This window comes from Bos grunniens, chromosome 11 (genome assembly GCF_055505025.1).
Source record: "Bos grunniens cultivar Pamir isolate PY7600 chromosome 11, Bosgru_T2T1.0, whole genome shotgun sequence".
Taxonomy (NCBI): domain Eukaryota; kingdom Metazoa; phylum Chordata; class Mammalia; order Artiodactyla; family Bovidae; genus Bos; species Bos grunniens.
Genome location: NC_141175.1, coordinates 4,572,749 through 4,596,736, shown reverse-complemented (window position 1 = coordinate 4,596,736; position 23,988 = coordinate 4,572,749). Strand labels below are relative to the sequence as shown.

General features: G+C 53.0%; 1 long non-coding RNA gene across 1 annotated transcript; it reads left to right on the top strand.

Moving 5' to 3' along the window:
- Positions 1-1,224: 1,224 nt before the first annotated feature.
- LOC147362357 (uncharacterized) lies at positions 1,225-6,605 on the top strand. Its single transcript, XR_015136129.1, has 3 exons — positions 1,225-1,414; positions 1,871-2,058; positions 2,559-6,605. It is a non-coding gene; the product is annotated as an uncharacterized LOC147362357 (long non-coding RNA).
- Positions 6,606-23,988: the final 17,383 nt, after the last annotated feature.

Here is a 23,988-nt window from a genome sequence, read left to right as displayed (position 1 = left end):
GTTCCAGGGTCAGAGACAGAGGATGCTGCAACTCTCCCCAAGGCAGCGAGCACACGCTTCACATTCCCAGGGGGGCCTTGTGCCCTCCCAGCCCCGTCCTGGTGATAGGATGCTAAAAGGTCCCCAGGGAGCTCATTTCTCCTCCAGCCTGGATTATGGAACTCCAGGAGCCTTACTTAGGCCTCTTGTCAGACCCATCTCCTGAGAACGAAACCTGCCTGGGAGGCATGTGTGCCTGGGCATGAAGATCTTATCTGTCAGCCTGTGTTCATGGCTCTGCCACCAGCATTTAGGAGGCGCCTGCATGGGGTAGGGGGCTTCCCAGGTGGCGCAGTGGTAAAGAGTCTCTGCCAACGCAGGAAACGCAGGAGACTGCGGGTTCGATTCTTGGGTCAGAAGATCCGCTGGAGTAGGAATTGTCAACCTGCTCAAGTATTCTGGCCTGCAGAATTCCATGGACCTAGGAGCCTGGCAGACTATAGTCCATGGGATCACAAAAGGTCAAATAGGACTGAGCACACACGCAGGCGGAAGCCTTCATGGAACAGGCGCTCAATAACTGGGAGATAAAATGAAGGCGTCCAGGCAGCAGGGAACCGCCTCCCGTGCCCTCCCCAGCGGTGGGTCCCGTCAGGCCACTTCCCACCTCTTTCTTCCTCCTCATCTCCTTCCAGGGTCCACTCCCAGCAGGGCATTCAGTGTGCGTGTGTGTGCGTGTGTGTGTGTGTGTGCGCGCGCGCGCGCGCGCGCACACGCGCGCACTTGAGCCCATGTGTGGATGCCCAAAGGAAAGGGTCCCACGTGGGAGGGGTGGGCAGGGTGGGTGGGCAGGGTCCCTCAGGACCTCAGGCCGTCTGGTTCCCAGAGCAAACCCCATGGCAGGGCTGAAGCCCGGCCTCGGAGCCTGGAACCCTGCCTTCCCTTCTGTGACGGGCTCACGCGCTGTGCTGGCCGAGTCCCTGCGCCTCTCCTGGCCTGTTTCTTAACTGTCCCGTGAGGGCTTGGACAAGAACTGCTCAGGAGGCTCAGGGCAGTCACCGCGCTGACTCTCCCTCCTGGGGGCTGGGCGTGCGCTGCAGGTTCTCAGCCCTCCCCACTCCTGCTTCGGGATGGGGCGTGGGGGTGACCCGCCAGGGGGCGGGGCCTCGGTCACTCCTCCCCCTGCAGCCGCACCGCGCATGCGCGTCCCCCGCCTCCCGCCGCGCGCACCGCCAACGGCTCCTCAGGTCGTGAACATCCTGCGGGGCCCCCCAGTCCTCTGCTCTGGGGCCTGTGTCCCCTTGAGCTCTGACTCCACCCCCACCGCAGCCAGGCTGGCCGCCGAGCGCTGGGCGGGGTGGTCCTGGAGACCAGGAGACAGGACAGTCACCGTGCAAACCCCCAGCCCTCCGTCTGGACCCCAGGGCCCGGCTGGGTGAGTCGCTGGACGCCGACTCGGCAGGGAAAAGGGGAGACCACCACGTCCCCGCGTCCTCTGCCCACGTTGCTTGTCTTTCTGACAGCGCCCCAAGACTGAGGTCCAGCCTGTCCCCTAGGGCAGGCCTGGCCGGTGGCCGAGGGTCAGAGGGAGCCATGGAGAAGGGCGCCCAGCACCCCTAGGGGCGAGAGTTGGGGAGCAGTTGCGGTTAATAGTGAGGCCTCTGGTCTCTCAGTGATTTCACCCCACTTTGTAGATGAGCAGCGGTCCCAGCACTCAAGGTCATTCAAGTCTAAGTGACCAAGTCCAGCCGTGACTAGGGCGGTCAGATCATGGCTCTTCACATCCACTGAGCCCGCACTGAGACCTTGTCCTGGGTTGGGCTCCCCCAGACAGGGGACCTCCTGAGTCCAAGCACTTTGGGTGTCTTCCTCTCCCTGCTTTGATCCCCAGCACCCTCTCCCAAGGTCAGAGGCACCGATCCCGATTTCAGTGGAGGAAACTGAGGCTCAGAGAGTCACCACACGAGCTGGCCTGTCACGGGCTGTGACGTGGCCCTGCCGTGGGTTTGAGTCCAGACCAACCTGGCCCCAAAGGCTGTCCTTGCACAGGAGCCTGAGGCTCTGAGCCCGGTCTTGGAGGTGAGTCCATTGTGGATGGGGGTGATGGGGTGGGGAGGAGCTTGGGAGGGTCCCTGGGGGAGGGAGGCGGTAGGGAGCCTGGGGTGGGGATGAGAGGTGCTCACCGGGGAGGGGGTCTGGACCAGACCACACAGGACTCTGAGTGTGGGGACAGGGGTCAGATGTCACTGCAGGGCAAGGGGGACAAGGTACAGGCTGTCTGGTCAGAACCCCCACTTCTCAGCTCCTAGATTCAGAGGTGTTTTGTTGGACGGTGTTCCAGCCCATATAGCATGGATCCTAGAGAACCCCCCAGAGTTGCGGGGGTTCTGTCTCCTCCTGTGCTCAGTGGAGGCTGTGCAGTCATCCTGCTCCTCTCAGGGAGGGGCCTGCTGCCCTGAGGGCCCAGAGGGGGCTTCTCATCAAAGCCCTTCGGGTGCCGTCTGGACCAAAGAGGTCCGAGTGAGGGGCCTGGGGGATCAGCAGGGCACTCTGGCCCTTGTCGCTCTTCTGATGCCCAGGCTGACATGGATGCAGGGGGTCCCTCACCTGCTGGTTGGAGAGCAGCGAGAAGCTGACGTTGCAGACCCTGAGACCCAGCCCTCATGTGCCCGAGGCTGCCAAGGGCGTGTGGAGCTGAAGACAAGGGCTGCTGGAGGCTGAGGGCCGTGGGGATGCTGAGGACGGAACGTATACTCCTGGCCCCCAAGGAGTGGAGGATCGTCAGAGCCCAGACCCCGTGCGCCCCGTGCCAGCGTCCAACTCCAGGGGCTTCTAGGAGCTGGGGCATCTTGGTCCCCTCTGGGTATGGAGGGAGTGAGGCACGCTGGAACTGGGAGGGGCTGTCCCAGAGAAGGGATGGGGCAGTCATCTCCTCCCCCTGGCCACGAGGGGGCCAAGCTCATGTTGGAAAAGCTCACGATCCTCTCTGCTTGGGCCTGCAGTGCACACCGAGCACGTGGGCGCCTTCCCAGCCGCTGAGTCCAGGCCATCATCTCCTTAGCTGATCCCAGATCCTGGAGTGGGAGCTTCTACTGGTCCTGGGCTCCATGTTGGCGAACTGGTGGCTGGATGGAAGGACCAGCTTTGCCATTGTCAGATCTGACAGATGGATGCTCTTTAGTGCCCAAGGGCATAGGCACCAGGGACCCAAGCCTGGAAGGTGTGAGGGAAGCACCCAGAGGCAGAGTCTGGTGGTGGTGGGTAGGGCCCTGTGACGGTGGGCAGTGCCCTTTGCAAACTTCAGCAAGTCCTCTTGTTTCCAGATCACAGACAACACCTGAGGCCGTGGTCTGTGAGAGGCCAGGTCAGCCCGTTGTCCATGGCAGCCACCAAAGCCTGGGGACTGACAAGGTTCAGGGTGAAACTGTAGTCTGGGAGAGACCTGGAGTGCCAGTTTGGGGTCAAAAGTGCCTGGTCGCCTGGTCCTCTCCAATCTGTGATTGTTGTCCACCCAGTGACGCATGTCTGGAGAGAGGCCCTGGCTGTTGTCAGGGGCTGGTGAGACGATGCCCTTGATTAGATAGGCAAAGAGAGCAAAATAAACCCAAGGCTAGCAGAACAAAGCAAATAATGAAATTTAGAGCAGGGATAACAACAGAGGAGCACTCGAGAAAATCAGTGACACCAGTAGTTCTTTGTTTTAAAGATTTAAAAAATGGACAACATGGGACAGTTGTGTGTCAACAAGTTGCTTAACCTAAATGAAATGGATGAATTCCTAGAAACACACAAGCTAGCAAAGCTGACTCAAGAAGAAATGGAAAGTCTGAGTAGACCTCTTACAAGTAAACAAACTGAAGCAGTAATAAGACCCCAACAGGGAAAAACCCAGCACCTGATGCCTTCATTGGTGTTTTGTCTCAGATACTTAATAGAAAACAGATCCTAAATTCTTCAAAAAGTACAAAACAAACACATTTAAACTCATTTTGTGATGACATTAACATAACTCCAAAGATTCTGTAAAGAGAGTAGGACCATAAAGAAAGCTGAGTACTGAGAAACTGATACTTTTGAACTGTAGTGTTGGAGAAGATTCTTGAAAGTACCTTGGACTGCAAGGAAATCCAACCAGTCCATCCTAAAAGAAATCAGTCCTGAATGTTCATTGGAAGGACTGATGCTGAAGCTGAGTCTCCAATACTTTGGCCATCTGATGTGAAGAACTGACTCATTGGAAAAGACCCTGATGCTGGGAAAGAGTGAAGGTGGGAGGAGAAGGGGACAACAGAGGATGGGAAGTTGGATGGCAACATGGACTCGGTGGACATGAGTTTGAGCAAGCTTCAGGAGTTGATGATGGACAGGGAAGCCTGGTGTGCTGCAGTTATGGGGTCTCAAAGAGTCAGACATGACTGAGTGACTAAACTGAACTGAAAGATGCCATAAGAAAAGACATCTGCAGGCCAAAATCCATTAGAAAGATGTAAAAATCTTCAGCAAAAGGCTAGCAAACAGAACCCAGCAGCATATTGAAGGGACTATATAGTCATCTCCAGTGCTGTCTGTCTCAGGAATGAGCGGGGCTGTTCAGCACAGTTAATGGGTGTCGTACACCACCTCAATAAAAACACGTGGTCATCTCAACTGATGTAGAAAAAGCATTTAAAACTTTGAAGAAACACAAGCCTTTTTTTTTTTTTAATAGCTGCTCTCAATAAAGTAGAAATAGAATAGCATTTCCTTCACATGATTTAGGATATTTGAGAAAAACACATACATCACATTCAGGAGAAAGGCTGAAAGTTCTCTCCCTAAGGATGGGAGTAAGTCGGCGATGTCCACTTTTGCTTTTCATTTCAAAATGGTAATGGAAATCTGACGAGCAATTAGTAAGACATCTATATATAGATATATAGATATATGTCTTGCTTAGATGATATAAAATCTGTTTGCAATGTGGGAGTCCTGGGCTCGATCCCTGAGTCAGGAAGATCCCCTGGATAAGGAATGGCAACCCACGCCAGTATATTTCCTGGAGAATGGTGTGGGCAGAAGACCCTGGCGGGCTACAAGAGATTGGTACCCAGAGAGGTCTGAATGAGGGGATCAAGGGGACACTTAGCCTGACGAGCTCACAAGGATGCTCTCGCACATGTTGCCATTGTCCATGTCCATGGTGGATGATCAGTGTTGCCCACGTGCTGGAGGCAGTGAGGAGGTGTGGTTGCAGACCCCTGAGACAGAGAGTTTGTGGGTGTGTGGTTGAAGCTCAGAAGGGGGAGGTGATGCTGGGGGCCGAGCTGATGCCAGATCTCAGTAATCATGGAGACAGCATGGTCAGCAGAATCTCTGGATCCTGCTGGGCAACGGAGGCTGACGACCCACTCATGGGCTTCTAGAAACTCTGTTTAGGAGCCAGGACTTCCTGGCCCCTTTTTTGGGTGTGGAGTGGGGAGCTCCGGTCCAGGAATGAAGGGGCTGGGAAGGGATGTCAGGGAGAGGGGGTGGGCAGTAGCCTTCTTCGGTTGGGCATCATAGGGCTCTGTGCCAAAGCTCGTATCATTTCCTGTACTCCGAGGCTGGAGGAGCTGGCCCAATGCACACTGAGCACGTGGGCAGAGTCCCCGCTGCAGACCTCTGCCCCCATCTGAGCTGGTCACAGCACTAAGGTGGGAACTGCCCCTGGTCCTGAACTCTGTGTCGGGGACCTGGTGACTGCGTGGCAGAGCTGGCTTTGCAGTGGTTAAATCCACAGGGTGAGTGATGCTTGGTGGGACCCATGGGCACAAATGACAGTGACCTGCACTAGGATCTTATGAGGTGACTACAGACGGCAGTGCCTGGATGGCGCGCCGCATGGGCTGCGGTGCCTGCAGGGGCTGGGGCCCGTGGGCAGTGCTCATTGGCAAAGTCAGGTAGTCCTTTGGACCCCAGGGATGAGAAGGCACCTGAGGCTACCGGTGGTCTACTGAAGGTCGGTCAGCCTGTTGACTGGCAGGCATCACACTGGCAGCGGAGAGGTTCAGGGTGAAACGGCCAGGAGGTGACCTGGGCTGGCAGGTGGGGGGGCAGGTGCCCACCTGACCAGTCTATAAATAACTAGTTACCTAGTTACAGATGCTGGGGAGGGCAGCCATGTGACTGCCCAGTGCTGAGGACCAATTAGAAGATGCCCTTCGCAATCTTGAGTCCCTTCTGCTTTGGGTCGGGGAGGGTTGAGTTGGCTCTGTGCCTGACCTTCACCCCTTTGCTGAAGGTCATCTTTGTCAGGACACGGTCACAGTTGGTGGTCGAGGTCATATGATGGAACATGTTGGCATTTTCAAGGGTCTTCACCTCCGTGATGGAGGGTCAGTTGAACTCATGAAGGGGCTGTGGAGTAGGGAGATGGAAACATAGAGACAAGAAGCAGACTCGTGACTGTCAGGTTGAGGGAGTGGAGCTGGAGCATGATTGCTTAATGGGCACAGGGTTCCCATTGAGAAGATAAAAGTGGGATTAGAGGGCAGTGGTGCGCACAGCACAGAGAATGTGGTTAGTGCTGCTGAATTGTACAATTTAAAACAATTTCAGGGCTAATTGTCATTGAATTTGAACTTGAACACATGAAATATAAAACCAAAGATGATATACAAGAGAAAAGTAAGAAAAACTTGCCTTCCTAGGCAAGTGAGCGAGCTCTGGGGCTGGAGCTGGTGTGGCTGGAGGTCAGTGGTTGGAGCTGAAGGTGTTGCAGAGGTGGACCGGCCCCAGAGCAGGAGCTGCGGCTGATGCTGAGATGCTGCTGGCCCAGCCGAGGGTCTGGCCCGGGAGCAGTGCCTGCGCTGGGGCTGAAGCCGGCCCTGTCTCTGGTCGTAGTGCTGGAACCGGCTCTCTACCTGACTAGTGCTGAGGCTGACTCTAGGTCTCCGGTATTACTCCCAATTTTGGTGCAAGGACCAGGACCTGCAGAGGCTTCCATTGTGGAGCCGGTCCCCATGTGTGGGTGGAAGGGGCTTTGGTTCTGTAGCTGGTGACAGAACTGACATTAGTCCAAGTTGGTGCAAATTGTGGGGCTTTCAGTGACCTTAGCTTTGTAGGTCAAGGTAACCCTAGCTTTCCTGCATGTACCAGATGTGCCTCTACTTACCCAGGGGGCAAACAGTCCTGTGATGACTCTGGCTCTCTTCCTGGTCCTGGTGCAGACGTTGGCCAGGCTCCAAGCTGCTGCTATGGCTGGCTGTGCTGTGGGTGCCAGTTCCCGGGGGTCTGCTGAAGGTGGCACTACAGCCAGTGACAGAAGTGACTTAGTCTAGAGCTGCTTTTAGTTCTGTAGCTGTTTTCTGCAGCTGGATCTAGATCTCAGATGGTAACAGGCCTGGTGCTGGAGCCAGCTCTGCTCTAGATCTTGAGATGGCACTGAAGCAGCAAGAGGAGGAAAGACCAGCCGCCTGACTGCCCTTCTGTGTGACTTCCCGAAGAGAGACACGTCCCGCAGTCTTCCCCCGCAGTGCAGGGCTGGGTCCCTGATGGGAGCTGATACTGGGGCCGGCTCCAAGCCTGGCAGTCGTGTGAGAATTGGTGGGAGAGCTGGTGATGGAGATGGCCTTAGCTCTGGAGATAGAGCCAGAGCGCGCTCTTGTTGTGGAGCTGGTCTGTTTGAGCTGCAGCCGGCTGCAGCTCAATAGTTGCTGTCAGGGCGGGCACTCGTCTACCGATGGGGCACGTCCTAGTCCTTCAGGGGGCTCTGGCCCTGGAGCTGACTCCAGAGCCCGCTCTAGCTTCACAGCTGGTGCAAGATGTTGTGCTGGAAATGCCCTGGCTCTGCCCCCCACCTGTGGCCGTGGCTGAGATGCTGCCCTCGCCCTCCCCCCACCCCGTGGCCGTGAACGCCGAGGAAACAGTGCCATCTAGGATCTAAGATGATGTGATATTTCAGCTGGCTGCACCCAGCAGGGAACAGTGCACAGATGCTCAGTGCATGCAAGAGTAAACGAATGAACCCAAGCCATTGCCCCCTCATTCACAGATGGGCAAAGTCCACGTGATGATCCAAACTGAAGTAGAGAAGGGACAGACAAGATTCAACACCTTTTCATGTTAAAAAAAGACTCAACAAACTAGGAATAGACGGAAACTACTTCAATATAATAAAGGCCATTTCGGAAAAACCCACATTAACACTGAGTGATGACAGACTAAATATTTTCTCTAAAAGCAAGAACAAGGCAATGATACTGATTTGCCGTTTATATTCAACACAGTCCTGGAAGTCCTAGCAAAGGCAGTTAGGCATGAAAAAGGAAAGGTGTTCAAATTTGCAGGGGAGAAGTAAATTACCTCTATTTTCATATGATGTTATCTTGTATGTGGGAACTCTTATTTAAGGATTCCACCAGAAAATACTGTAGGACTAATAAAGTAATTCAGCAAAATTATTGGACACAAAGCCAGCCCACAAATGAGTTGCATTTCTGTATGCTAAAAGTCAACAATCTAAAATTTAGATTCCATTTATGATGACATCAAAAGGACAAAATACTTAGGAGAAAATTAACCAAGAAAGTGAAAGACTTGAAAACTGAGAACTAACTACAAGAAGTGGCTGAAATTAAAGGCACAAATAAATGGAAAGAAACCTCATGTGCATAGATTAGAAGACTGTCACTACAGTGTTCATACTGCCAAAAGCAGTCCACAAAGTGCAATCTCTCTGTCTCTTTGTGTTTTCTTGGCAGAAATAGAAATATTTATCTAAAATCCGTTTGCAATCTCAAGGGAACCTGAGCAGCCAAAACAAAATTTTAAAGAGCAACGTAGGAGGATGCCGCCTCCTGACTCCAGAACACATCACAGATCTTTGTTAATCAAGATGGCGTGGCACTGGCACGAAAACAAGCAGACCAGAGGGACAGCATAGAGAGCCCGTGGATGAACCCTCGTGTTTGTTCAGTTGACCTTCAGTAGGGAGCCAGGGCACACGATGGGGAAAGGACGGTCTCTTCAGCAAATGATGTTGGGACAGCTGGATGTTTATGTGCAGAAGAACAAAACTGGGCCCTTATGCTGTACAAAAATTAACTCAAAATCGATTAAAGACCTAAATGAAAGTCCGAAATCTATGAAACTCCCGAAATAAAACAGGGGCAACGCTCATGACACTAGATTGATAATGATTTTCCGTATGTGACAGCAGTCACAGGAAACATCAGCAGCAGCAGAGCGAATAGGCCCACGCCAGAGGGCGTGGCAGTTGGAAAGACAGCCTGCAGGGCGGCGGGAAATATGTGAAGGTCGTGTATCTAACAACGGGTTAGTATCCAAAAGGAGTAAAGTACTTGTGCTTGTTGAAAAATGGGCAGAGGACTTGAATAGACGTGTCTCCGATGATACACAGATGGCCAACAAGCATATGAAAATGTGCTTAAAATCACTAATCATTAGAGCAATATAAACCGAAAACATAGAGATAAAATCTCACACATCAGATGAGGCTGACTGCTTAATTAAAAATAGAGAAGATACCAAGTATTTGCAAAGATACGGAGAAACTGGAACTTGCGTGCGCTGTTGATATGATTTTAAAATGGCATAACCACTATGGGAAACAGTATGGAGATGACTTAAAAAAAATACAACTGCTTTGTGATCCAGTATTCCAAACTCTGTGTATATATTCAGAATTGAAAGCAGAGTCTGCAAGAGAAACTTGCATGCCCATATTTCACGGTAGCCAAGGGGTGGAAGCACCCCAGTGTTCAGTGGTGGACGAATGGATGACAAACGTGGTTGAGTCATACAGTGAAATATTATTCAACCTTATAATGGAAGGAAATCATGGTCTATGCTAATGTCATAGATGAGTCTTGAGGACATTATGATAAGTGAAACAAGCTGTTCGCAAGAGATAAGCACTGTTGAGTCCACTCCTGGGAGGCATCTAAAGCGGTCTTCCTCATGGGAATGGAGACTAAAGTGGTGCTTACCGGGAGCCTGGGGGGCGGGGGAGACGGGGGAGCCTTGTCTGGGGCGTGGAGTTTCCCGTTTGCAGGATGAAAGGCTCTGGGTGGAGAGCTGCTTCACAACAATGTAAGTGCACTGAGCACTGCTGACCTGTGCGCCAACGCGGTGAAGATGGCAGATTACACGCTGTAACTTCTTTTTAAAAACCATACAATAAAAAGAGTGATTCTATGTGAAGCTATTTAAATTGAGACCAACACAGACTTACTTATATGGACAATTTCATCAGAAAAAAATGGACAGAAGATTTGACTAGGTGTTTCACCAAAAAAGTCACCAAATGGTGGTGATGTGCACATTATTACTCCTTAGGTATGTTGCTTTAGGAAAATGCAGATGAAAGCCTAGCGAGAGGTCACCACACATGCACCAGAGTGGTTGAGATAGAAACATCCTGCGGTGCTGGTGAGGGTGTGGGCATCAGACCTCTCACTCATGGTGCTTGAGTATAAATTGTTCAGTGCCCTTTGTGAGGTTGTATTGATAGGAATGGCTTCCCCAGTGGCTTAGTCAGGAAAGAATCTGCCTGCAGTACAGGAGATTGTGATGCGGGAGACATGGATTCGATTCCTGGGTTGGGAAGATCCCCTGAGAAGGAAATGGCAATCCACTCCAGTATTCTTGCCTGGGAAATCCCATGGACAGAGGAGCCTGGTGGGCTACAGCCCGAGGAGTCTCAAGAGTCATACACGACTTACCAACTAAACCACCATCACCACCACCATTGGTAGGGATAGAGTAGGATAATTAAATAGTTTAGAAAGCCCACTAGGGGGTTAAAGATAGAACAGAAATTTGAAGGGAGTTTGGGAGACTGTTGTAAGCTAATGACCACTCAAGAAGAGAATCCAGTAACCTGGTGACAGTCTGCACTACTTTGAAGGAAGACAGGTGCATCCAAGCGCCAGGAACACTCAAGCCACAGGCCCAGGTAGTTAAAGCACAAGGCATAAGATTTGGGGTTTCTGAATCTTGTTCCATGAAGTCAGGGAGTTAATAGTTCTTGAAGGGTAGCATTTCTGCCTTAGCCAAGACAGAAATGTAGATGAAAGGGGACATTATACCGAAAGCTGAGATGAGTTATCATGTTTTAGTCTCTGTTACCATCCTTATGCTAACTATACATATGATTTAAGTAGTGCCATGACAGTCCTAGCTAGACCCTATAGGGTCAGAAGAGGAACTAATGATGTAAGCCTTGAAGTCTACCAGTGAGGAAGAAGGTGGGGGTCTCCCCTGCCCACTTTTGTTTACAAAAATAAAGCCCGCTCAGTCCTCAGGGCAGAGCCTGCTCACCTGCCCACTCATATCTCTCACAGGCACGGATGCTCGTAAACTCACTCTTTGCTTACCACTTTGCCTCACGTTCAGTTCTTTCTGTGATTAGATAAAAAAAAACCCCTGAGCTTCAGTAAGTCCTGACACCTGGTTAATGGTTTCAGTGAAAAGACAATGAGTTCAAGTTCCCTCCTAAGTCAGGGATTGTGGGTTTAAGTTCCATCCCGAGGTACGGGTGGGTTTGAGTCCCACGTGAGGAATGCAGTTTCAATCCTTTCTCAGGATGGACATACACATACTCTGTCCCCGTACTTCTGCTCAGACATACAACCCAGCACAGGTGTGTATTTCACCAGTACATTTCCTCCGGCTGGTGTAGGAGAGCCCACATTATATAATAATAGATACTTTCAACATCGTAGAAATACAAATTTTTAGTAAAGTTTGGCTGTAAAACAAGGTTACATTTTACATGTGCATTAATGGCTTGAAAAAATGATTTTGGAGCCTGTTTTTTTATTAAGGGCAGGGATAGCTTCCAAAGAGACCTGAGGCTCCTATGTAATGGACAAGTGCATCTCCAGTGGGTGGAAGGATATAAACAAGGCTGACCAGGCATTTGAACCAGACAGTGAATGAAAAATCATCTGCCTCAGGCAGAGAAAATGTTCTCAGAATCTTATGTAAATTTTGTCCAGCTTCATGATGGTCTTAGCACTTCAAAGACTGTCAAGTGGCTGTCCCATGCGTCCTCTGAGACAGTGGTTCTCAAGTCATCAGTAGCATGAGCTACTAGTCAGAAATGCAGGTACTCGGCACACACTCCACCCTCTTGATTCGGAAATACTGGATGAGGCCCAGCAGACTGTTAACAGGGAAGGTGTTTGTCCTCTCTCTACTTGGGCCATTTTTACTCTCGTAATGGTGTCATTTGGTGTAGAGAATTTCTTAATTTTATAAAGATCCAATTTATCAATTTTTCCGTTTGTTAGTGTACTCTGTCAGAGAAGGCAATGGCAACCCACTCCAGTGTTCTTGCCTGGAGAATCCCAGGGACGGGGGAGCCTGGTGGGCTGCCGTCTCTGGGGTCGCAGAGTCGGACACGACTGAAGCAACTTAGCAGTAGCAGCCGCAGTGTACTCTGTTCTAAGAAGTGTTTGCTTACTGCAAGAACAAAAATATTCTATTCTACTAGAAATGTCATCGTTTTAAACTCTCATACTCAGATCTAATGTCCACCTCAATCTTGTCTTTTTTATGTATTTGTGCTTTTATTTTGCCTAATTAAGGTCATGCTGTGTTTACAGTGTTTACACCTGATTTTTGGACATCTAGTATTTCATCATTTTACATTGTTTTATAAAACCTTTCTAAAAGTGCTTTTTATTTTAATGTTTTTAAATTATGAAAGTATGATCAGATCATATCAGATCAGTCGCTCAGTCATGTCCGACTCTTTGCAACCCCATGAATCACAGCACACCAGGCCTCCCTGTCCATCACAAACTCCCAGAGTTCACCCAGACTCACATCCATTGAGTCAGTGATGCCATCCAGCCATCTCATCCTCTGTCATCCCCTTCTCCTCCTGCCCCCAATCCCTCCCAGCATCAGAGTCTTTTCCAATGAGTCAACTCTTCGCATGAGGTGGCCAAAGTACTGGAGTTTCAGCTTTCGCATCATTCCTTCCAAAGAAATCCCAGGGCTGATCTCCTTCAGAATGGACTGGTTGGATCTCCTTGCAGTCCAAGGGACTCTCAAGAGTCTTCTCCAACACCACAGCTCAAAAGCATCAATTCTTCGGTGCTCAGCTTTCTTCACAGTCCAACTCTCACATCCATACATGACCACTGGAAAAACCATAACCTTGACTAGATGGACCTTTGTTGGCAAAGTAATGTCTCTGCTTTTGAATATGCTATCTAGGTTGGTCATAACTTTCCTTCCAAGGAGTAGGCATCTTTTAATTTCATGGCTGCAGTCACCATCTGCAGTGATTTTGGAGCCCAGAAAAATAAAGTCTGACACTGTTTCCACTGTTTCCCCATCTATTTCCCATGACATGATGGGACCAGATGCCATGATCTTTGTTTTCTGAATGTGGAGCTTTAAGCCAACTTTTTCACTCATCTCCTTCAAGGGGCTCTTTAATTCTTCTTCACTTTCTGCCATAAGGGTGGTGTCATTTGCATATCTGAGGTTATCAATATTTCTCCCGGCAATCTTGATTCTAGCTTGTGTTTCTTCCAGTCCAGCGTTTCTCATGATGTACTCTGCATATAAGTTAAATAAACAGGGTGACAATATACAGCCTTGACATACTCCTTTTCCTATTTGGAACCACTCTGTTGTTCCATGTCCAGTTCTAACTATCGCTTCCTGAAAGTATGATAACATTTAATATTTACAGGAGACTTGGAAAATATAGAACTAGTATAGTTCCACTATATATTACTATTTTTTAAAAAATAGACAAATTAAGATTTTTAGTTGACGTTTTAATGTCAAACTCCCCAAAATTACTAGACTAAATATACAGAGACGTAGAAGGATATGGTAGGCCTGAAAAGCACATGCACCGATTCAACATAATTAAGCTTTATACAAACTTCACGCAACAGTAGGGTACAGATTCTATTCAAGTTCCCATAGACGGTAAAGTAGGAGACACTGACATATCCAGGGACATAAAACAAGGTGCAAAAACCCCGTGGTCTTACAGGTATTGAAATCATACAGTCTGTTCTCTTATCACTGCCTCCACCTTGATCTTATGATGTGAAGTAAGAGCCAAGATGAATTTTTTTCCCCAAATGAGGAACAGGTGGACCTGAACCATTTACTGAGAGCGTCCTCTCCCACCGCCCTGCAGTGCCCCTCTCAGCTGCAAGCACGATGCCTGTGTGTCTGTGCTGGACTGCATTTCCATGGAAGGGTGCAGAGTCTGCTCTTTAGGTCTGGATTCCCTCATCAGGCTGGTCAGAGTCACGAACGTCGCCCTGTGTGGGTCTGGGCCGGACCCCGTCCTTCCCGTCGCTGTGTGCCTGTCCCTGCCCATGCCCCAGTTCCTGGAGCTTCATAAGAGGTCTGAATGCCTGTGGCAGAGCCTTCCGCTGTCTTCTTCAAGATCATCCTGCGTGTCCTCAGCCTTTGTATTTTTATGTCAATGTTCAAATCATCACATCAGTTTCTCCCCGAGATGTCTGCTGAGGTATTATAAAGGCTTTGTTAATGTATAGATATTAACGTATTGGGAAAGAACTGACATCTTGACAATATGTGAAGGTAAAGCACATAAAAACAAATCATCCGCTGGGACAGATATTTGTGCCTCACGTCACAAGCAAAGTGGCTTGATCGCCTTATATAAAGATGTTTAGATTTTAAAAAGAAAAAAGCAATCATGCAGGGAATATAAACAAAAGATACTATCATTCATTAAAAAAAAATAGAGACTTAAGCACAAGGAAGTAAGCTCAGCTCTGGTTATAATATCTCTCTGTGTGTCACACACACACGCACACACGAAAGACCTGAGAAGCTAAAAGAATATTCAGGGGCTGTATGCAAAAAGGAGATTTTAGTCTATGCCGTAGAAACACCTCTATTCTTGCCATGTTTATGCTTTATTTCCTGCACCTTCCTCATCAGAGCAAAAGACTGGAAACATCCCAGCTCCCTCCAGTAGGGGAGAGGATGTGTGATGACCGTCCACACGAGGAAATACAATGTTGTTCGGGAAGAAAATCATCAAGAAGAGGGAAGAGAGGAAGACCTCTGAGTGCTGTCCTGGAAAGATTTCCCCTGGTGCAGACCGCTGGCAGGGCTGAGCCTCACTGGACAGTCCCCCGGACTTCAGGCTGCCTTTTCCAAGCACCTGCAGAAGCTCCTGGACCTGAGTGTCGTCAGTCTGCTTTAAGGCCACCAGGGGTCAGAGCCCAGGACGTCTAGCCCAGCTCATCTATTAACCAAAAGGGGAACTCTAACCAGTCCCCTAGGAAAACACTGTCTAGCTCCCCTGCTGAACGCAGACCCTACCTTGGGGGTTCTATTGAGAAGACACGCAATGGGGAGTTCTTCCTTGTGGGTCTCAGAGGATAAAGACCAACTTCACAGAGGAGCCTAGGAATGAACATCCTACACCCATCTCACAGAGGGCAAAACTGGGGATGGAAAAGGGAATGGATACAGAGAGAAAACGGGCAGCCTGGGCACTCAGACTGAGGGGTGCCGGGGGGTTGACTCTGAGAGGAAAGGGGTGCAGGTCACTCGGAGGCACCGCCAGGAGGAGGTGGGCTGCAGGGTCGCTGTGATTCTGCATCCTGAGCTGCTCCTGTGCACCAGGAAATACGGTGTAACTGACAGATGCCTGCAGATAGCACGGTGAGGGGCTGTGTATATTGCTCTAGGCTTTCCACGTGGTCACCGTGGTACATGAGGAAGGACAGGCCAAAAGTCACTTCCTGGGTTTAGGAAATCACAGCTAAAAGGTCAGAAGAAATAAATACACATTCCCGTTACCAGCCTGAGCGGGGTGGATGATTTCTGTCTTGTTCCACCCTCTGCGTTCCACAAAACCCTTGAAGATTCTCAGGACCTCTGGGTTCTCATCCAGGGTGTGGCCTGCAGGGAGATGCGTGAAGGTGGATCCGGAAAGTTGAGGCCCGCATCGGGAGGGCCATTGTCTCAGCCAGGGCCCTCTGGGCATGGAGAGGACACCTGCCCGCTGTCCCCAGGGACAACCCAGGCTGGAGTCTGCCCTGCCAAGGCCTCCAAACAGGTGGGGCCCTCCAGAGCCTTCAGGCACAAGGTGTGAGCGAGTGCCACTTGGGGCAGGAGCCGCCTGCATGACGGGGGGCCCGGGGTGGTCCTCTTATCCGAAGGCTCCAAAGGCAAGGCGGCCCACCCGCCCCCTGGTCCTGGAGGGCAGAGAATTGCTCTGCTGGTGGGTGGTGGGGAAGCCCCCAGACACACCTCCTCCCTATGCCCTGTCTTCCTCAGCCTTGGAGGAAGGGCCTCCAGCATTTGATGGCCTGTTGGGGGTGGGAGGTACCACTCCAACAGAAAGGGCCCCGCCTCTCTGTGCCTGACCTCCAGGGTCCCGTGACCTTCCCATCTCGTCGTCCTCACCCTGAACCAGCCCCCCATCCCTCCTGAAGGGGCCCCCATTTTCCCCAGCATGGCCAGGAGCTCCCCCACCCCCACCCCGTGCAGACGCGCATGCTAGAATCGGCTGGTCTCTCGCTGCAGCCCTCGGCCCCCCAGGGCGTTTGCCCTTCCAGCTGCCTGGGCACCTCTCCCTGCAGGAGCCAGGGCCCAGAAGCTGCCCCCAAGCCCCTCCCAGCGGGCAATGGCACATCACACCCGCATCCAGGCCTTCCCAGCTCTGTCAGCCTGGGGCGTGCACAATCCAGGGTCGGACGGGGACTTGCTTGGGGTGAAGGTTTGTCCTGCACAGGAAAGCAGGGGTGGACGGTGAGGAGAGAAGGCACCTGGGAGATGCCGCCTGGAGCAGGGAGGAGTGAGGCGACCCGGGGACCCCGGGAGGGGTCTGGGCGTCCCTGAGGGCCCTTGTGGTCTGTCGTGATACTGTGAAGGCGAGACCAGCCCCTGCGCGGCCCTGGCCTCTGCCCCGCTCACGGCTGCACACGAAGCCGAGAGTTGGGCTCCCAGGGCGGGCTTCACCCACCAAGGACCCGGGGAGGACAGGTGTCAGGGGCCATCCCAGAGCCCAGCAGGTGCAGAGTTGTGAGGGATGTGATACCAAGGAAGGAAAGTGGGCATGGGGCAAGGTTGGCAGGAAAAGACCCGGCGGGCTGGTGACTTGTCAGGGGCAGGAACCCACGATGAACTGGCGGGAAAGACACCGAGTAGGTGCTGGCAAGGAGGGGCTGGTCGCAAGTCGCGGGTATTGAAATGTGTCAAGGGAGGCCGAGGCAGTGAGCGGTGGGGGTCCCGGGAAGGAAGGGAGGAGGCCAGGGCCTGAGAGTTCAGGATGCTGGAAGGATCATGGGGAGGGGGGATGAAGAGTGACCAGGAGGGCTTCCCTGGGGGCTCGGTGGTTAAGAATCTGCTTGCCAATGCAGGAGACACAGGTTCGATTCCTGGTCCAGGAGGATCCCACGTGAGAAGCCCCCGTACTCCAACTAGAGAAAAGCCCGTGCAGCAACACAGACCCAGCACAGCCAAAAATAAATTTTTTTTTTTAAAAAGTGATCAAAAGAGGTCAGCTGACAGGGATGGTGGCAGACAGTGCAGGCTCACACACACACACACATGCACACATGCACACGCACACACGTGTGCACACGCGTATGCATGCACGTGCACACACACACACGTGTGTGCACACACACGCCCCGATCAGTGAACAGGGTGCAATGCAGTTTGACCCAAAGGCTGAGCGCTGCTACCAAAGGTGCCTGCAGAGGTGGGCAGGCCCTCTGTGGCCAGACTGCAGTCCTAAAGGCCCCTCCTGCTGTGGAGCCCCTCACCGAAGAGCGCCATCATCTGGAAGTGCTGGCTGTTCATCACGTCCTTGAAGTAGGCTAGGCCCTGTATCCTCTCCTTGACAAACCAGACTTGGATGATGGGAAGGGACGCAGGTCAGACTCACTGGGGCCCATGGGGTCAGAGAGGGTCCTGGAGCCCGAAAGAGGGCGACCAGAGGGAGGAGGGAGGCCTGTGCAGGGAGCCCTGAGGTCAGGAGGGGACAGGCTCCCGCTGCCCTGTGGAGGGAGGCAGTGGCTGGGGGCTGCGGGGACCAGGCACGGTGCCCCCTCTCTACTGGCCCCAGCAGGGCTGCCAGGAGCCAAGGCTCCTGGAGGCTCATCCCCGTGGGTTCTCCCAAATGCTGCAGGGAGCAGGTGAGCAGCTGACTCATGGCACCCAGAATTCCTGGCTGGGTCTCCAGATGAAATAAGGGGAGATGGCAGGCATTGTGCCAACAGGGTGCCGTGTCCCCCAAGCGTTGGACCCGGTAAGTAGGAAGAGCACAGGGGTCCTGTGCCTGGGTGCAGGGCCAGCCTCAGTGAGAAAGGCCATCGCCAGGGGCGGGGGGTGGCCTGGCAATGGAGCTCCTGGGCTCCAGGAAACTGGAGGAAGTTGGTTCTCAGGTGTGGTGTAGAAGCACCACGAGCCGGTGTTGGGAGCAGCCAGGGGACTGACAGATCTGAGCGCAGGACAGAAAACGGCCAGCCCCCACCCGCCCGGGGAGAGCTAAGGTTTTCAGGGGACTGCTGCTGCTAAGTCGCTTCAGTCGTGTCCGACTCTGTGCGACCCCAGAGACGGCAGCCCACCAGGCTCCCCCGTCCCTGGGATTCTCCAGGCAAGAACATTGGAGTGGGTTGCCATTTCCTTCTCCAACGCATGAAAGTGAAAAGTGAAAGCAAAGTCGTTCACTCGTGTCCGACTCTTCGCGACCCCATGGACTGAAGCCTACCAGGCTCCTCCATCCATGGGATTTTCCAGGCAAGAGTACTGGAGTGGGGGACAGAGAAGCCCAGTCTCTCACGTTCAGGGCCCGGGTGTCCCCTCTGACATCCCGACGGGAATGCCGTCTCCCGGAGACCTGGAGATCCGGCCCTCCAGTGGTGTGAGGGGTGAGTCAGTGGTCACTTACAGGATTGGAATCTCCCAGGTGATAGTTCCCGGAAGGGCATTTTAAACAGAAGGCAGCTGCTTGGCTTCCTGGAAAACAGAAGTGACCTTGGAGTCCACGTCTAGTGATGGGAGTGTCCCAGAGTCTGGAGGAGCCGGGTGCTGGCTTCTCAAATAAGGGCCCCCTCCTTCCCTGCTGTGTCCCCAACCTGCCTCCTTCAACCCAGGGGTCATCTCCAGCTCATCCTCCCAGCCAGGCTCCTGCCCTGTCAGTGCCCCTCAGCGCCCCACCCTCCCCAAGGCTTCCAGGACCTTGGCCCGGAATTCCGCAGCATCTGTGCTCAAACAAAACAAGAGGATGGTTTCAACACTAGCCCCTGCTGTCGCCTTTCGGATGCTCTGGTGTCCTGCTCTTCCAAAGCAGGTGGACACCTATGGCCTCCCCCATCCACGTCCCCAGCCAGCACCGACTTGGCCATGCAGAACGAATGGTCACAAGTTATCTGAGGAAGCTTGCAAATTTCCTCTCCCCCAGACCTCAGCCTGGATGAAGTCCCCCCATCTCAAGCCCGGTGAGGCCTCAGGCAGCAGGACTGGCCTTTCTCTTGGACCAAGCTTGCCCACCTGTCGCTCAAGGAGGCTGTGAAGGTTTGGGGTGAGAACACACCTTCTTTACCTGTGTGTCTCCAGAGCCCAGGGAGGCGCAGAGCAGCCCCTGGAAGGTGCGGGGGGCCGGGGTGGGGGTGGGGAGGGGCTGCTGGAAAGGTCAGTGCACTGACTGGCTGCCCTCCCCCAACAAGGACACGGGCTTGGAGCCTCTCATTACGGGACCTTCGGAACTGCACCATCGGGTCCATCGTCAGAAACACGAGCTCAGCTTGCTGATGGCACCCAGCACCATCCCAGCGGGCTGTCGACCTGCGATGGTGAAGCCCTGAGCCTGTCTCTGCCCATCCCACCTACAGCGCTGAGCTGCAGGATAAGCCCGCTGGGGGGTCTACTGGGCGCATCAGGATGACCACTGGCCCGCCTGTCCTATGGACGAGAGGTCTCCGTTCCTCGTCTCCGTGGAAGCCAGTCCGAAGGTTTGCCGTGTGCCCAGCTAACCATTCATTTCCAGCACAAGTGAGAGCCTGTAAGGGCGGTCCTCCCATGAACCCACGGTGCCGAGCTTTGCAAGGTGCGAATAAGACAAGGCTTGTGAAGCACTTCCCAGGTAACTGGGGCTTAGTTCCTTCTCAGTCCATGATGGCGACTTGGCCTTATTTTTCATTACTTCACCACCATCATTACTCCCATGGAGTCTGCCAGGAGAGCCAGCATATAAACCATGTGGAAGACATAGGATCGACCCCGGTAGCTGCTGCCTGGCTCCGGAGCTGAGGAAGGGCCAACAGCCCCAAGGTCAAGATGGCGGACCCCAGGAATTGGCGGGGGGAGAAGGGCAATCACATGATGTGCATTCTAATTTCCAAAGCAGCGCTGATGTTCATCACGAAGGTGAAGGGTGGCAGGGAGTGAAGCTTCTTTTCCCTGGGGATATCTAGGGTTCTGACCCAGTGCTTTATATACCATGCTCCTAAAAGCTGGGGGGAAAGGATGTCTGTAATAAGAGCTTTTGTGAGGAAAATATAAAATGACTGGGTGCTTCCCTGGTGCTCCTGGTTTTCCCAGTGGCTCAGGAGTAAAGAATCCGCCTGCAATGATATGGCTCCATAGGAGCCATAGGAAACGGGGGTTCCATCCCTGGGTTGGGAAGGTCCCCTGGAGCAGATCTCCCAGAGGAAAAATGGCAACCCACTCCAGCATTCTTACCTAGAGAACCCCATGGACAGAGGAGCTTGGCAGGCTACAGTCCATGGGGCCGCAAAGAGTCAGTCATGACTGAAGCAACTGAACATGGCTGATGGTCCAGTGGTTAAGAATCCGCCTTGCAATGCAAAGGACACCGGTTTGATCCCTGGTCTGGGAAGATCCCACTTGCCTCGGAGCAGCTAAGCCTGTCGCCACAACTACTGAGCCTGCCTCGGCCCTAACCTCCTGAGGAGGGGGTGCTGATGAGCCCATCGAGTGGAGATGTGTGAGGCACTGGACCCCCTGAGAGTGGGACAGTTCTGGATTCAGAAGCGGGGAAGCAACAAGCAAAGCAAGAGGAGAGGAGGGAGCAAGTGGGCAGAGAGCTCACAGTGACGGTCAAGTCAGGTTAGAATGTGGCCTTAGAGGTGTCCACGTGTGCCTTATCAGCCCTGGTCTCGCAGGCATCCACCCCCTGTCTATTCATCTCATCTCGTGTGTTCATCACCCATCCATCCACCATCCCTCCCTCCAACTGTTTATCCGTTCATTTATTCATCTGTTCACCCACTTACCATCCGTCCATCCGTCCATCCACCACCCTTTTGCCTTTTCACCGTACATCCACTATCCATCCATCCATGCACCATCCAACCATTACCATCCAACCATCCACTGTCATCCATCTACCCAGCCACCATTCATCTATCTATTCATCCATCCATCCACCTCCCATCCTCCCATCCTTCCCCTATCAACCCACCCTTCCACCGTTCTTTTGTCCATCCATCCATCCATCCATCACCCGTCCATGGGTCCATGCACCCTTGCATTCTCACATTCCTCTGCCCACCGCCCATTCGTCTACCATTCATTTATCTATTCATTTTCTAGGTCATTGAGGAACCTGACATAGAAATTACTGTGATCGTGTGGCCAGACCTTTCTTTGTCCTGATGTACTTGAGGGCCCCAGGCCCTCTAACCACTGCTCTTGCCAAACCCCATCCCCGGAAACCCAGGGCAGTTCTGTTCTGAGGACAAACACACATGTGCTTGGCAGTCCTTGGGTTTGGGGCAGGACCAGCGACCAGCATTGGGTTTCCCAGCACCAGCTCCAGCCTCATCCTCGGGTCCTGGAGCTCACTTTCTTGAGAGAATGAGGATGACTCTCAGGATTGAATGAGTGCAGTCCTTTCATGGGTGGGGAAGAGGGAGGACTCAGATACGGGTATTTAATAAGGAAAAAGGGAAGGAGAGAGGAATTTGGGTCCTTAGACCCAGATGGACAAGAAGCCATCAAGTTGACCATCTTTGAGAGAGGGAAGGTGGACGTGGGGAGTAAGGGGGCAGAAAAGGTGGGTGGGCCTTGGACACTACCCCAGAGCCCAGCTGTTGGGGACGCCAGGAGCACAGGCTCGAGTCTCGGGGACATCCAGGTCACATCCTTGGATGTGCCAAGGAGGCACCAAGGCCCCTGAGAAGGTGAGGCTGTGACAGTCCCCAGGGGAACTTGGTAGTGACCGGACGGTGGGAGGCATCTAGACGCATGCAAACCTCAAATACTGCTCCACTTGCACCATCGCTCTTCCAAGTTTTAACATGCTTGATGATAATGTGTTTGATCTTTAATACTGACCCTAAATGTAGTCAGCCTTGCAAAATATAATTGGGACAATATTCGTTATGTTTACGGAAGGGCTTGAGATATGCAAAGTTCCTTGCAAGCCATGACTTTGACCTCTGAGGGAACTACGTCTTAGAAAGGCCACCCCCGCCTTGGCCGTGACTTCACCAGGATTAAGAGGCCGAGAGGACCCACTGTGGATGGAAATCTGCCCAAAGGCTCCCTAAGCCTACTCCCTCTCCGGGTGGGCAGGAAGACACCATGCTCCAACAGGGGACTGGGCTCGCCCTGGCATCACCCAGCACCCCTCCTCTGTGTGGGAGACGTCCCTGAAGACACAGACAGGGGACTCACGCTAAGTCCGCCTGGGGCAGGAGCAGCAGGACTGGGACCCTAGCCCAGCGCAGGCGCCTGACCTGGGCCACCCTCGTCCCCCCATCCCACCCTCTCAGAGCCCCTCACCTCCTGAGCACTGGTGGGGGTCAGCTGGGGCCTCTGGACCCCCAGCACAGACAGCAGACCCAGCCAGGCCGTCAGGAGGAGCAGCTGCCTGGCCGGGGTCCCCGTGTCTGCTCCAGGGGCACCTGGCCTCAGGGTCACTCATTTGCCCCTGGACTGGCGGGCCCTGCCCCCTCCCCTTCACAAAGGCCCCCCAGTCCGGCGGGGTGGGAGGGGAGACATCATTTTCTTTGGATCCCGTGAATGGAGGTTCTCAATCGTGTCATTAGCTTCCGTGACTCTTGGGTCGGACAAGTCCGGAGAAGCCTTGTCTGGGAGGAGAATGTTATCAGAACAGGAAGCGGTGCCTCTGGGTTCAGAGCCAGGAGATAAGACAGCGGCTTCCTTGTGCTCCCCTCTCCCATCCCGCGGCCTTCACTGCACCAGCCCCAGGAAGCCTGGACTGCCCTGGTCCCTTGAGGTCCCTGGAGAGCCGGTCCCCGTCCAGGCTCCAGCTCCCGCCTTGGAGTTGATGCCCCGATATCCCCAGACCTCCTGAGCCCCAGGTGCAGCCTCAGGTCAGCTCTGAGCACCTCCTCCAGGCGGCCCACCAGGCCTACTGCACCCCCTTACCCCTCGCAGCCTGAATCGATCTTCCTGTGCTCTGGCCAGTACCCCAGTGTGGCCGAGAGGCCTCGCTGACTCTCTGGAAACTTCTCTGCTCCCCACGCAGCCTGAGCTGTCTGCCCTCCTCCCAAATCCACCTCCTCCCCATCGCTGCTGCTCCTCCCTGGTTCCAGCTCCGAGGTGCTGGGGCGACTCCACCGCCAGAAACACAGGGTCTCGCTTCCCCAGCCCCCATTCCTCTGCCTTTCTGCGCCCAGAACTTTCCACCCAAGTGCAAATGGCATCATCATGCCCTGTGCAGGTGTTTGTGCACATGTGTGTGTGCGTGTGTGTGTGTGACGTGTGTGCATCTGGGTTTGCGTGTGCACACATGTGTCTGCGCATGTGTGCCTCTCTGTGTGTGTGTATGTACATGTGTGTGGATGGTGTCTTGTCTGCCCAAGTGTGTGTGTGTGTGTGTGCTGCACGTACGTCTGTGTGATATGCGTGTCTGAGTGTGTGTGTGTGTGTGTGCTGCACGTACATCTGTGTGATATGCGTGTCTGAGTGTGTGTATGTTTGTGTGCGTATTGTGTTGTGTGAGTGTGTCCATGTGTCTCCTATGCATGTGCACGTGTGTATGTACATCTATCCGTGTGCATG